Source organism: Limanda limanda, chromosome 12 (assembly GCF_963576545.1).
Source record: "Limanda limanda chromosome 12, fLimLim1.1, whole genome shotgun sequence".
NCBI lineage: Eukaryota > Metazoa > Chordata > Actinopteri > Pleuronectiformes > Pleuronectidae > Limanda > Limanda limanda.
Window position 1 is genome coordinate 9,118,985 of NC_083647.1, and position 15,250 is coordinate 9,134,234.

Below are 15,250 nucleotides of genomic sequence, written 5' to 3' on the forward strand. Positions count from 1 at the left end.
ATCAGACATTTCTCTTACACCATCTTAAAACACTTTAACCCTTTGATAGACAACATAGGTCAAAAGTGACCCGGCTCAGTTTTATGTTCTATAACTTTGCAGTGAATGAATTTCATCATTCAGTATGTCCGGTATTCCGCAATGAACTTGTTTTTGATCATCACAAATCCTTATTTAGAATTTTTGGCTTGCTAACCATAGGTAGATCAACAAGATAAAACTCAAAATATAACAGTACATACTTAATAGACTGATTGATATGCATTTGAAAATATGCTTTTGAATTTCCTTATCCAGAGCGTTAGTGGTGCTGGTCGGAATCATTTCAGACTTACGGTTGCCATGGTCATAAAGATGCTGCGTGAAGAACAGGATGAGTAAAATGAGGAGCCCATCTTGGTCTTGATTCTGAGGTTGAAATCTGTGATGCTGAGGACCTAGAATTATGATCTTAAGGATCAAACTAGAGATGAGGCTCATTTGATGTTTAGAAGGTCATCAAAGATGACATCAAAGGAGCATTCTCTGAGCATGTCTCGGAATCCAGCTCTCCTAAATGAAGGAGGCTCCTTTGATGTTTAGAAGGTCATCAAATATGACATCAAAGGAGCATTCTCCTAAATGAAGAAGGAAGAATAAGCTATAATATAATATAGCAAAGAAACACCCAGCCATGCATGAAATAACACATGAAATGAAAATGGGTCATTTTTGACCCATGTTAAAAAGTTATCTGGCTGCAAATTTTTTTTTTATTTCAGGGATGCATTTTTATTTTATCACACAATGCTTGCTCTATCACATGTTTTGAACTTCAAAGGAAAACAACCAGAGTCATGTTTCGTGCTGTGACAATGTATTCAGCTTAAGTTCAATGCTAATTTCAGATTGCTTACATGCTAATAACAAAGCTTACATTCTGGTATTTGGTATACTGTATCAAATAAATAGCACAATATATATGCAATTTATACACATATTGTTTAATACAACTTTTTTTAACATATTGTATTGTATGTTCCATAGACTGTATTTAAAGATGGACAACACGTCTACATTTCTTCTTATTGTACAAAACTTATTCCAGATGCGTGTGCCGCCAAAATGCGAGTCAGTCCCAGCTGTCAATCATATTTCAAAGCAATTTTTTTTAGCATCAGATAACAGATTATAACCAAACTTATTGCAAAAATGAGCTAATCGTCAGTGTGATAAAAACTACCTAAAATGAAAGAGACCATCTTTATTTAACATTTACTTTTACAGTAAACCTAATTCAGCTAAAGCTAATGGGAATGTCACTGTTTTAGAGCTACATAATTACAAAACTCAAAGATCATAGAATTTATTACAGACAAATGTCTGTACAAAATTTGTTGACAATCCATCCAGTTGTTGTTGAGACATTTCACCTCAAACCATAACCTCTTGTTGGCATTAGTGGAAACGTATTGGAATCAGAATTAGTATCAATCTGCTGATAACCATAAATGTCTATGGAAAGTTATGGGCAAATCCATTCTGAAAGTTTGACCTTTAAGGATCACTACAGGTAAGGTCAGGACTATATCTGTACCAATTGTCATGTCAATCCATGAAATAATATTTGTATATTTCAGAACACCAAAGTGTTGCATACAGACTGACTGACCAACATTGCCATTCATAAAGCCATGCTGTGAGTGAGTCTAAAAAAAGATGAATTAACTGTCACCTGACAAGTACAATTTTCCCTTTGCTTTCTGTCATTCATTTCCCTCAGCGGTCGAGCGCTTCTTGGCTCCTTTCTCCAGCGCGACGGCATCACTATTATAATGCCATCATTCCAGCCTGCCAAGCCATAGAGAATGATGTCACTTCCACTCTTGGTCATGGTGGTTTGGGTTTGGTCACTGGTGCATGTGACAATTTGTGCCCTACTAGGAAGCCCTGAAACTTCCAACTTGGCAACCGGCCATGACACCCACACCCGCCCCCAGTTTCACTGCGAGCCACCCATTGATGCAGCTGAAAGTTTTAATTCACTAGAGAGCTTCTGACAAGGACCCTTATTTGTGCTTATGATCTTTTTAATACTTCCATGTTAAATATCCGCCCACTCTCTGTCTCTTCTTTCTCCGTCATGCTGTGCATATTCTCCACTCCTGTCATTTAGCCTGTGGCTTTGTAGTAATGTTGCCAGGCGTAAAGGAGCAGGGCGAGGCGCGGGCCCAGCCGTGGCTGATGTACGGCTTCTGAGGAGGAAACGAAGCACAGGCGATGAGAGAATGTGGAAATGTACGTATGGCACGATGCCCGCCGGGCCCAGCCCACTCTGCACTGTGTTTAGAGGCGGCCTTTCTTCTCATGCCAGGTGGGTAGGGGATGAAAGAGGGCACCGGGGGGCTGGTGGGTGGACAGGCCTGGGATCAAACACCAGAGAGGCACTGGAGGGTGCCGGAGTGGTTGTGGGGGTTGGCAGCTGGGTGATGAGTGCGAGTGGTCAATTGAGGGGACATTTTTAATTCATATGTGATAAATTATAGCGCAAATTGTGCAAGCATTTTTTTACCGGCTTTATTCCCCCCTAGGTTAATGTTTATGAGGCCTCCCCGTCTGGCGTTGGAATATTTCTGAGGCCATTACTGCCCCACTCATTAACATACTGTGTTTCATTTCCTTTTCTGATACCACACAAAATGACACAGAGCATTAAAGCGAAAACTATATTCTATAAAGGATAGGCTCCACTAAAGGATTGGAAAAACAGTTAATGTGAGGTATTTATACTTTTCTGTCATGTTTTAAATTGCTACTTCATGTATATTCAATGAGCTACACCACTTTTACACCATGACCATGTCTGTAATTTGCTACTCAGCAGCGTCACTGTCCAAATTCTGATTCTGCATACTGTATTTGAGGTTGGGAATTTCACATTCATACTTGCAATGTGACTAAGAGCAGGGGCCGATGCCTTGTTTGTTGTCCTCATATACAGCGTCTCATTATCTCAGCCCTACCAGGGTTGGTGTGTGGGTTCTCAGCGGGGAACCCCAGCCCGGTGTGGCGAGTGCGGTGGGGAGGACGGGACAAACCAACCACTGCTCGCAGGCTCCAGCCGGATGGGGAGGGAGGAAGACGACACATCATTTGGAGGTTTGGGTCTGATGGCTTCCCCTGGTGAGGGACTTAACTGTCCCCACTGGGAATGTGGTCCCTTTTTACACCCACGCCTAAAGACAGAGGGAGACAGAGGTGTGCAAACACAAAAATAAGTGAGAGATATGGCTGTAAAGAGTGAAGCGAAGGTGCAAAACACATTCACTAAGTTTAGTGTTTATAAACAGCATGAATAAAACACGAATAGATTCACACATATACTTTATATTGCAGGAATTAGTCATGATAATTTAGCTTCTACTTATCAAAAGTCCTGTGGCACTGCACTTTCTCTACCCATTATATTATCTCTGTAATGAAAGGTGAATATGCACATATCTTTTCATTATTTGCACTTTCTTTAACATTGTGAGATAGGGCGTTTCAAACTTTATGTTGATTTCTCAAATAATAATCAAACACATTTAAGAGACTTATCTTCTTGAGTGTTTACAATTTGTTACAGATTCAAAAATCTGGATCTAGTGAATTTAAATGTGGTTTCATAAGGGGACTATCTTCCTTGATGGAGGTACGCTAATAGTTTATCTTAATTTATTTTTATTATACTTTCATGTGCTCCCTTGTCTATCTTGCCTGCTGTTGCTGTAACAAGTGAATTTCATGGCGTGCATGGGATAAATAAGGTTTATCTTATGTTATCGTATCTTATCTTATGTCTGTACAAAGATACCTACGAATTTTCTATAAGGTGAAGCTGTAGCAAGATAGATATTTAATTCGTACTAAAATTGTCTCACTCAAGTCAAACTTTTTATAGTCTTTTGTCTCCCTGTTTTTCAGCCTGTGTGTTTACTGTTTTTGGTTTGCCCTCACCTTGTCATGTTTTTGGCCACAGCAGGCGACTGTTAGCCTGCTAAAGAAGCCAGATGTTTGAGTTAGTGTAGACAGACCTGAAAGCAGAGTGACTATTGGACTTATCTTCACCAGGTGGCCAGAAACACGACTCCAAATGAATCCCAAAGTTACTCTGAGACTGAGGGATGTGTAAAAACACAACAGCAATATCAACTTAAAACGGTCATGATACATCAGTGTTGTGTTCACAGCTTGCCTCCACCGCCACAAGTGACTAGAACTTAGTTATTCCATATTTAACACATGCACGCTCCAAAAACACTCGTGCGAAAGTGGTGATTCGGTGGAAATTACATTCTTGCGTGGCTAAAATGTCAGTGTCTGTCACTGATGGAGACCAGACATTGTTTGGGGGATTTCTGACGATACCTCTGAAATTCAACCATGTTTAAAAGCCGAGTGAATTTCATAGAGCAATCCAGGGGTTGGGATTCATAATCAATGTTGCCGTGAGTCGTTCCTGTTCTGAGGCAGCCAGGGGCTCGCCAGTCGTCGTGGTTACTATAAAAACTAATCATTTCAATTTCCTCGTATCTTATTTCACTCATTTACTTTAATCACGGCCTATGGGAGGCGCCAACGTTTCCCCATGAGTGGCGTCTGCTAAAGGGAGCAGAAATTTAGAGGGGGTCGTTTTCAGCTGGCACTGGGGCAAAGACATCCATACTACTGAATTTCGTATTCATTTCTTTTAAGGATGGCTTAATGATGGCTGAGGAGTTCAAGCGATTAGAGCTCATCTCGGACAAGGCGCACGCCCTTTTGATCTTGGAGTCCTGCAAATGAAGTCAAGGGGAGAGACAGAGACGAATCACATGCGGTTTTGGAAATCATTTAGAAAGGACTGGTTTTTCAAACTGATAGGGGGTGAAAACTGCTTGATCTTTCTTAGATCTACTGTTTCAGATTCCCTATCTCTCTCCCTCTGTCTGTGTGAGGTAAAATACAAAGAGGCAGAGAGGCTTGGGTTTCCCCTGAAGACTAATAGACATGAATTCTTTCAAATAGAGAAAAAAAATGCACTGCACTGAAACAATGTACGCTTGAGGCCAGCAGCATGTGGATGATTGTGATCGCTGAACTGCCTGGCACTGTGGAAGTCTCGAGCCAGTGAAGAATTATGACCTTCGTCTGCTCCATTAATTAACAGCCATTCAGACAGGAAACCAGAGCCAGTGCTACAGTCCGCTTTCATGTCTCATCCCATTTGCCTGCAGAAACCTCATTTTTCATTATTTACTGTATCACTTCCAGACTGATGATCATCAATATTGCTTAAATGAAAGGGAGGGGGGAAAGACATTTTTTGAAGTGTGTAATAGCTTGCTGTTGAAATATTGGCCTGTGGTACGTGTTGTTAGTGAAACCCTCAGTGGGCTGTCACAGTGTGACATTTGAAAGGCGGCCTTGTACAGCCACACGTCCAGGCGTAACAATAATGAACCTCGGGGACTTTGAGAGCAGGGGGAAAGTGGACGCAAGTGTTTTATGATCTGGCAGCGCCGCGAACAAAGCAAATAATCGCAAGGCACAGAGGAGCAGGTAGTTTCACTTAACCTCTGCCCAGGGCTGAGCGCCAACTTAACTGGAAGCACATGGCTGCAGAGCACATTAGATAAAGTGGGGGCGGGGGGGCAGAGAAGGAGTGATTATTCCTACAGAATGACCTCCAAATGAAATGTCCATCACGGCGCAGGTGTAAGAGAGCGACCGGCCTAATGACGGTGTTATCACACAGTAGCCGGCTCTGTGCTGGTTTACACAAGTTGACCGTAGACAGTTACTCAAGTTATCAAGGCAAGCGGTAACACACAAAAGACTTGAGCCAGTCACAACTCTGCTCAGTGCCTCGGCTACCTGAGCGGTGAAATGGAAGAGAGAGCATACATCTCGTGGACTGTGGTCTGCTGTTTACTGGATGTCTGTGGCCTGTGGCTTTGTCTCCCTCCCATTAGTGTGTTCAGCGTTGTTCGCATGTCGACCATGGCCCTACAGTAAATGCTCCTTATCGGTCGGCCACTCCTGAGGGCACCGCAGCCGCAGAAACCCCTGAGAGGGTGTAGGATGAATGAGGTGTGTACATGAGGGCAAGTGAGAGTAAAGTGGGAGTCGGCGCTATGACTGTGAGACCTATGCAAGTCAGATGACATTAAGCGATGATGTTGTGTTGGCTCTGTCTGAGGGTGAGCAGCAGTGACCATCCATCTTGCAGGGCCTTGAGCTGCCTGTCGCACCGCCTGGGTTAATGTCTCCTCTGGCCAAGCGTCGCTATCGGGTTCCCCCATGTGGTTCCACTTAGACCGCCAGGGGCTCCAGCTCCACTCGGCAGACAGCCTCCCGGGCCACAGGGCAGGACCGCTGCAGGGGGAAGGCCCCTCCGAACTGGCTCGATAACCCACATCGTGGCACACACCTCATCGCTGGCAGCTGGTGTCTCATGGTGCGTTCGGTGCCTGACTGCTCTGAGCTAATGTGTTGCTGTTCACTGATCATCACTGGGCTTCTTTGCTTACTCGGGATGATAAGACAGGTCAGGTTAGAGGTGACACTACAAAGTAAAACAATCTGGTCATTTTAAGACGTAATATATATCAATAAATCATCAGAAACTGCCGATTTGCTTATTTAACATTTGTCCTGTACTGTACATTGACTGTAGTGTGGTTATGATCTGTGGCACCAACGCACAGTCTGGTGGTGAAGTTACTCTTTCCTGTGACACACCCTGCTGCATATGAACCCAGCACAGAGCAAAAGCCCGTCCTCTCTCTCCACCCTCCCTGTCCCCCCTCCACCACTTACAGTCTATCACTGTATATTTTTATTGATGAGGCCTGACAGCGCCCCAATTCCAATATAGCCTCGGACATTTGATATGCACACCCCACCCTTAAAGACAGAAAAAAGGGAAGAAAAATGTACCTCGGCCTCCCTCTCTCTGGCCAGAGACTCCGCTCCATAACAGCGGGCCCTAATTTTCTCCTTCCAGTCATGGAATATGATAATTTTCTTATTTGCAAGAAATATCAATTGCTCAAGGCGGACACATAATCATTGGGGAGGAAAGGAGAAGCTACCTGTGTAATGTGCTTAACAGGCTAACCCATTTAGCCGCAGGCGCTGTTTGAAAATGAGAAAGTGCTGATGGTCAAAATCAATTTTCCCTGTGTCCAAATTACTCCCTGACCGGCTTAGAATTTCACCTAAATGGCCAAACCTTAAAACACTGATACTAATTCTATCATATTAGAGCCTGGTTTTATAGTTGAAGTTATTGCTAATGTCATTTTGCTGTATTTATTGATGCAGCTAGATGACTCGAAGGCCAGGGATCATAGAGTTCTGTTACTGCCTTTGTGTTTGTGTGTACAGATGCATTCAGCGGAGCTCAGTGTACGCACTGTACATATAGCCACCGGGCTTTAACTATGCTTTAGATACAGTGTATGATGCTAATGGTTTCATAAATGTCCTATATCATCGCTGAGAAATTATATATATACAGGGTGTAATTTCAATAGGAAAAAACAGTGAAGGCCTTTGAGAGACCAATAACCCAATCTGTCTGTAAACGACAGATAAGCAGCTGTGTGTTCCCAGTTCCTCTTCAGACTGTAGCTCTTACTGTAATATCTTTGGAAACTTCCTGGTATAAGGATTTAAGTACAGAGAACAGGAACAAAAACTAAAACAGGCCCATTACGTTTCTACTAAAGAACCATTTAGAAACACAATATAGTTTCACAGAAAGAGAGTGATCAGAAGAGGTCAGGGGAAGTAGTCACAGTGAGATAACTCATTAGGAAATTGTATTGGAAACGACGCAATCATTATTCAGAAGTATAAGAAGACTTAAAACTTAATCTGAAGTGTTAGGTCTCTGCCAAGGAGGCTCTCAGTACCTGCAGATCGGCCTGTGTGGAGACAAGCTAACCCATCAGTGGGTTAGCTTGTCATGTGTTTATAAACTGTACAGTTGAAACACTAACTGCAGGTTTTTAAATGTCATTGTATAATTTACTCAGAATTCTCGGGGATTGTCTGACATTTTGGGACTTCTTGCTGAGAGTTGGATGAGAAGAATGATGTGACTCCTGCGTTTGCCTGGTGTGAAGTTACAGTCAGCAGCTGGTTAGTTAGGTTCAGAATAAAGACTAGGGCAGCATGGGAAACAGTCCAGCTCCCAAATTAACACCTTTGATCTCATTGGTGTAATCTGCTATTCTATCAACACTTTATTGTACTGGAAAGACGCTGAACCAGTCCCTTACTCTGACATTAAACAGTCACGGGGCCACGCAGTTCAGAAACTGGCACAGTCTACCTTTAGACTCTGCACAGCAGTTTGAACTGTATTAAAAAACAGCGTCTGAAAACCAGACTGGCTTGTCGTTCATGTTTCTTGCGTCTGAAAACTGTCTGTCAAACCATCTATCAATCTGTCACTCATTTGCTTTGTTTGTATTAATGACGTGACGCTCACAGGAGAGATGTGCTACACAGTTCAAATGATTCATGGGCAACTCAGTTTTTCCAATTATGAATCCAAAATACTGTCACTTCTTTCCAAGAAAATATTTTAAGACATTAACAGCTCTGTAAATGAAGCCAATTAAATTGACTCTTTTATTTTTATATAGCTACTATATAATTACTGGACTTTTTCTTAGAAAGATAAATAAACTTACCGACCATGCCGATAGTGCACTTTTCCTCCGTTTGCAATAAATATATGATGACAGTTCCAGGAAACTTCTCAGTAAATTACAGGTCACATTTATTAAGAAACGGAACCTGGAAAGTTAATGGCTTTTTAATTTTTGTCATGCACAGTGTGAGGTTTGGTGTGCGTGTATTCAAGAGGTACAGAGGATGGTCCAGTAACCAGAGGATCGGTGGTTCGATCCCCGGCTCCTCCAGTCTGCATTCTGACGTGTCCTTGGGCCAGACACTGAACCACAGGTTGCCGCTGACGGCTGTGCAGACATGGTTTGTGATAGAAAAAGCAAATAGAAGTGCTGGATGAGTGTTTTTGTGAATCGCTGAATGCGATGGTCGATACTACTGGAAAAGTTCTGTATAAATACAATACATTTACTTTGCACAAACAAAATAATCTGGATTTGCTTGTAGGATAGAAGTCACCACGGTCAGGACACATTATTGAAACCATCTGTGAGAGTAAAGGGTGTAACATCAGTGTCGATGAAGGCTTTTGAGGGACTTGATCTAAACCTTAGAAACTATTTAAAATAGCTTTATGTCCCACATTATGATTTGTGATTTCCTCATGATAAGAATTGCCTTGGACTTGTTTTAAAGGAGCTCATACTTTAGTCGGGACGTTTCTGGAACAGATCTGATTTGTCTCCCCCCCCTTAGACTTCAAAAAACAAAAAACAGCTCTGGTCAGGACTATGGATCTGTGGATTCAGGGTTAGGTTGGCTTGTGGCCATGTCCCGTCCACCTGGGCTAGCCACATCATAAACAACAGCTGTGTGTCAGGTCTGCTGCTGTATCAACATCACCACACTGGCCGCGGGCTGGAGCCGCACATAGGTATTATATCCATGAGGCTTCCTGCTGGAGGACAGCGCTCTTAACACCCAGGCCACTGTCCAGGAAGTCAGGTAACGCGTCTAAGGCCTTAAAGGTTACCTGCAGGAGAAAGAACTATGTCATGTTAAATTGGTTCCAGATGTTGAGGTTGTTTTCACTTGCAGCCTCGAAATAATTAAAGGACATTAACATGCCCCTGCTCCCTCACACGTAGGCTCTCTGAGTTGGAGATCACGTATCTGTTACAGCTCCGGTTTATCTGTTTGGCCCTGTCCACTGCTCCAAGCGCAGGTCAGCCTAATAACCTTTGTCAGCTATTTAGGCGTGAAGAAGGTATATTGTAACCATTTTGGCAGAAACGGGCCTGCTTTCCCGATATTGACTCAAACACGCAGAGGGGAGAAGGAGGGGAGGCGCAGAATAAAGTGACACTAATGGAACATTGATGACAAAACAAGGCGCGCACAGGGACCACTTTCCAGCGTTTTTAATTCTTAATGCTGTTGCCTCGGGTTTCAGCATGTCTTGGGCCGAGGCAGCTGCTCGCGCCCCGGACGGATCTGGTGCGAGGATTAGGATATCTCTGAGAGGAAATGGTCACATGATTTACTGTTGCTAGAGAGGCGCTACAGGTGCCAGCGCGTAAGGGGGGACGGATAAGATGACCAAAAAGCCGTCTCTTTGGAACCACACCGCGCTCGTCTCCCTGCTCCGGATCCAGCTCTATCGTGACTGGGCCGTGAGATCCGAGTGTCACCCTATACTTTGAAAACACACTTTGATGGCAATTAAATATTAATATGGGGAATCATAGCCGGAGAGCTGTATCCACATTACATGGAGCATGTAAATCGTTCCAATCAGTGAGCCAACTGAAATAGCATCTGGAGAGCTGTGTAAATAAGACTATGGTTATCTTTAATATCATTAATATGGACTAAACCAACCACGGAGGGATAAAACAATATAAAACTGGAAAGCAATTGCTGCAATTATTATTATTTTGTTTAAATTTGCACGTGAATATGTGGTGTAAAGTTAGCTTGACCTTGTGTGAGTGTGTCACTGCATCTGCCATTAACAACGAACCATAAAAAGCTGCTAATTTAATGAGGAACGATGCTCTCTGTGTTCTTCCTCTGACTCAAATGTCAAATTAAAAGCATTTCAAATGTGCGGAATGCAAAGAGGAAGGGTGTGGAAATCATAAAAATTCTCTCCTCATCTCTGCTCCACACAAACACACAGTCATCTGCCCTTTCTCTTGGTTTCTCTCTCTCCCTCCATAATCACGCCTGGTTTCCTCTCAATAGGAAAACATCCCTCTTTCCTCCTCGCCTGCGTCTGTCAGGGATTCTGTGTGGGCCTGGACTCAACTCAGGCTGTGGCCAAAAATATCCCCCCATGGCTCCTCTGAATGGGACTGGCCACATAGACCACAGGCGCACAGCCCTAAAAATACAGAGCAAGCTCAGCCACAGCTCCCCCTCGTTCATTCATTAGCAGTGTCAGCTAACAGAGGGGAGAGCAGGGAGACGACCATGCTCACGAGGTGATGCAATGTCTAAACATCTCCAACAGTAGGCTTGGAAAAGACACCTACCTGTCTTCTATGAGACAATTATCAGCTCTGGTCCACGCCTCGAGAAAAAGCCCAGGCTCTTTTGCCAATGCTCTGTTACGTGCCAGATACATGCCTTCACATTTCTGCCTGGAGACAAAAACTTTTTTCGGCCATGATTGAGCAGTGGTGGTGGTGGCGTGGGAGGAATTCATTAAAAGTCATAAAGCTGTCTCCCGAAAATGACTGACTGCCTTCGGGCTGGCTCTCACAGATAACCATCGTCTCGTCACACAGTGCCAACCATTATCGGCTTGATCTGATGAAAGAGTGCAAGGTGAGAAAGATTGTGTTTAATTACGGCAGCATTGTTTATCAAAGCTGGTTCATTTGTCTGCATTCCTCTCCTGCTGTTTGATCGGTACATTTCGCCGCCGTGTGCGATGCCAGCTCGGGAGTTGGGTGGCTGCTCGATGTGTGGGCACCGCTACTTACACATTCCATTCCTCTAACTCGCCAACAGACGGGACAGGCCCGGGCCAAATCACATGATGTGTGTGTTTGTGTACAGAGTGGAAGAGTCTATTTGTGGGCCTACATTTGCAGGAATATGAATATGTTTTCATGGAGGCTGAGTTTATATAGTTGTGCTCTGTTTGTCTGTGTGTGTCGAAGAGAAAGCCTTCTGCATATTTGTGTTTTCGAGTAAGTGTGTGTGTCTGAGTATGTGTGTGCATGTGCAAACAGCTGGCGAGCCTGCCTGTGGTGCTGTACACACAGAAGTGAAGGTATTCTGGCTGAGGTTACGAGGTGGGTGGGGGGGTACGCTCTGGCTGAATGAGGCATTTAGTGCTGACAGTTAAAAATACCCAGAGAAGGACTAGTGCTGCTGCTGCTGCCGCTAGACGCCGACCTGTGCCGCTCCCGCCCCACACACAATCTTCACACTAACCACCTATTTCAGGCCTGGTCTGCGGCCTTGCATGCCAAACCTGATGTAAGATAATGGTTAACCAGCGGTATGAGCGCAGGCCTGGGAGTCCTACCACACATGAAGGGCGTGTGGGTTCTTTATTGGCACAAATCAACTTGTTTGATATTCAAAAGTAAAAACACTGCCTAATCATGCAGTGTGATAATGGAGCGGTGTTGTGTCTCAGCATTATTATCAGCAGTGGAGAGATTTATGGGAGCATAGGCAAAGTGGTGATAAAACCTGAGCTCCATAAAGTAGGTCACATGTCACGTCCCATGACCATAGAGCTGCGATGCTGACAAAATGGTATTTCAGGTCATCAGACAAGTAAAAAAAACTGATTACGTAAAGAAACATTTTGTTCATATTCTACCAACACATTTTCAATTTTTCCTAACATTCCTACATGATAATGAAATGGGTGAGTTTGGTGAGTGCAGGAACTGGTCCAGTGTGCGGAAAAGGCTTTATATGGCTCATTATATTCCATCAGGATGGATCCATGGGGTGGGCCTATCAGTAGTCTTTTAAAAAGAATTACTTACTAGCAATGAAAACATTAATGACAATTTAATAAGAATATATATTTTCTAAGCTTTTTTGAAGAACAAAAATAGCTTGAACGAGGAACAATTTTCAAAATATATTTAATGATGGGTGGCTTTGCTAAAAGCTATACAGCTATTTCACAGTTTGGGATCAATAAAGTAAAACCATCCACCCATCTACTCCAGTATTCATTATATTTTGCTAATGCTACAGTTCCCTGGAGTTGGAGGAATATACTGCCATTTCCCATTGGCTCAGGCTCAGCTGCTTATACATTGCAACTGAAACAACAACTTAATTTCCCCGATTCAATCTAGCCATTAAATCATTTTAGTCAGAGACAAATGGAGAGCTGTTTGCTATTTATCAGGCTGAAAGGATTCCTCTGGCTCATTTATTGATAGCATTACAGTAATATAGGTGTTTACGATAGGTGCGGGGCTTATTTAGAGTTAATAAAACATTCTCTTTCCTATGTAATGAAGGATGCTGTTTGACATAAGTGCTTTTTGTTTGTTGTGTTTGGTCTCAAGTGTGAGGAGAGGACCATTAACTTGAGACAAACATTTTTACCAGTGGTTTGTGAAAGCCCTCTTTGAAATGTACCGGAGAAAAGCCACGGATAAAGAGTTTCTCTCACGTCTCAGCTCAACTCAGAACAGAGACTGTAATGATTTTCAATATTAAATCGGATTTCCTGAAAACTGAGGTGATGTTAATATTGAAGTAAAATATGCTTTCTATGAATTTAATATTGTAACGGCATAAGATGAAGAGAACTTTAAAATAAAAACCTTACTCATAAAGTAGCTTGTGCAAGAATGTGCTAATACAGTTAAGACCAGGGCTGTAAACAGATAATTAAGATGCTATGATTCATCATCATGAAATGCAGCAACACCTTTCCTGGGAATTGCTCAAGATGTTTCAGTAGAAAAAAGGTCCTAGTGCCTTTTAAGCTGGAGTGGGTTAGCAGAGGGGATACGGTTGACAAAATATGAAACGGAATGTGTGTTTTTGTGTTAAATTTGATAATGTTTCCCCCGGGTTTCCAGGAGCCAGTAGATTGGGCCGAGTGCAGAGCGCACGACGAGCTTCAAAAAAGCAGCTATTTAAAAAGTCTCAGTTAACAGGACCCTCCAAACAGCCTAACTGCTTGAAACGTCAGCCAAACAAGATCCACATTGTTCAATGGCATGCCCAAAGTGGCCATAACCCAAGCACGGGCCCATAAACAACTCCAAATTGGTTTAATTATCATATAATTTTAAAAATATGTTTTAATATAGGGTCTATCCTTTTATTTACCCGGAGCGAAGTGGAAATAAGACTTGGGCCCAGTAACAAATTCAATATGTTCATTATGTAAACACCTTAAAGAGCTTAGGGGAGAGTGGGAAAAAGTCAAAATGTAAAGATGAAATAAAAGAAAAGTGGAGTTTTCACTCTAAGTGCTGCACACATGTGAAAAAAAAACCAGAAAAACCAAATGTCTGGTGCTTTGCAAGTAACCCAAACATGCTGATAGATGGATAGAATGCTGTCCAAGCCCCCTTCTTTTTTCTTTGTTGCTGTTTTTCCAAGAGAGCTGTAAAATGATGCACAGAAGAAAACCACCAACGACTATTTCCTTATTGCACAGCGCTATGTGCGGCAGAGAGGGATAAGAGAGGAGGAAAGGTCAAAGTTGACGAAGAGGCTTTTCAGGAAAATTTGTCGGCTTCGAGCTGTGAGCTGCAGAGTTGAGCAAATAAACTACGTGCACACCACCACCACCATAATCAATACTCGCTCTCTCTTGATTGTTGAGTGTTGAAACGTAGGGGGCGCCACGTGCCTCAAACAGTATCAGAATCATGTGAGAACGCACTGTACCACAATCACAACACACAGGAATGTTCAGCATGTTTACTTTAAACGCTCTATTACTGTCAGCTTGATGTGTATTGCCACAAATTTCTGCTTGGCGCAACAACAATGAAAACATTTAAATGAGATGGCGAAGCATGGCCCTGGACATGCCTGTTCGTGTCTCACGGGAGGGAGCTGTGGTTACAACAGAACACCTATTACAAAAATACTACACAGTATAAACTGGAGTGTGTGGCACGTTTTCTATTTAGGAGCTGGAGGGAATTAAATTTCACCGTAGGAGGGACGTGTTTTCAAATGAACAGGGAATTTATTTAATTGTGTCTGAGCCTATGATTTTCACAACTCCATTAATTATAAAAACGAATTAATACCGGCGGATTCTGTTATAAAATCAATAGTGTAATACATGTGTTTGACATTTGCATTCTACTGGATCACATTAATTATATGTAGAACAAATGATTCCTCCTTTACTTTGGCTTTACATTTCTTTATCTTTAATAGGGAACAGATATTGAGATATCATCAGTAGTTAAAGGAAACTTGTCTAGGGCCATGTAGTCAACACTTTGTGCGTATTTATGCGTATGGACAGAAGCATGTTGTTGACGTCAAACACATTCCTGCTGTTTTATTGCTCCTCCAATGATCGACAATTGGCAGTGGTGGCGGGCCAAGAAATGCAGCTATGTGCCAACACAATGCATAT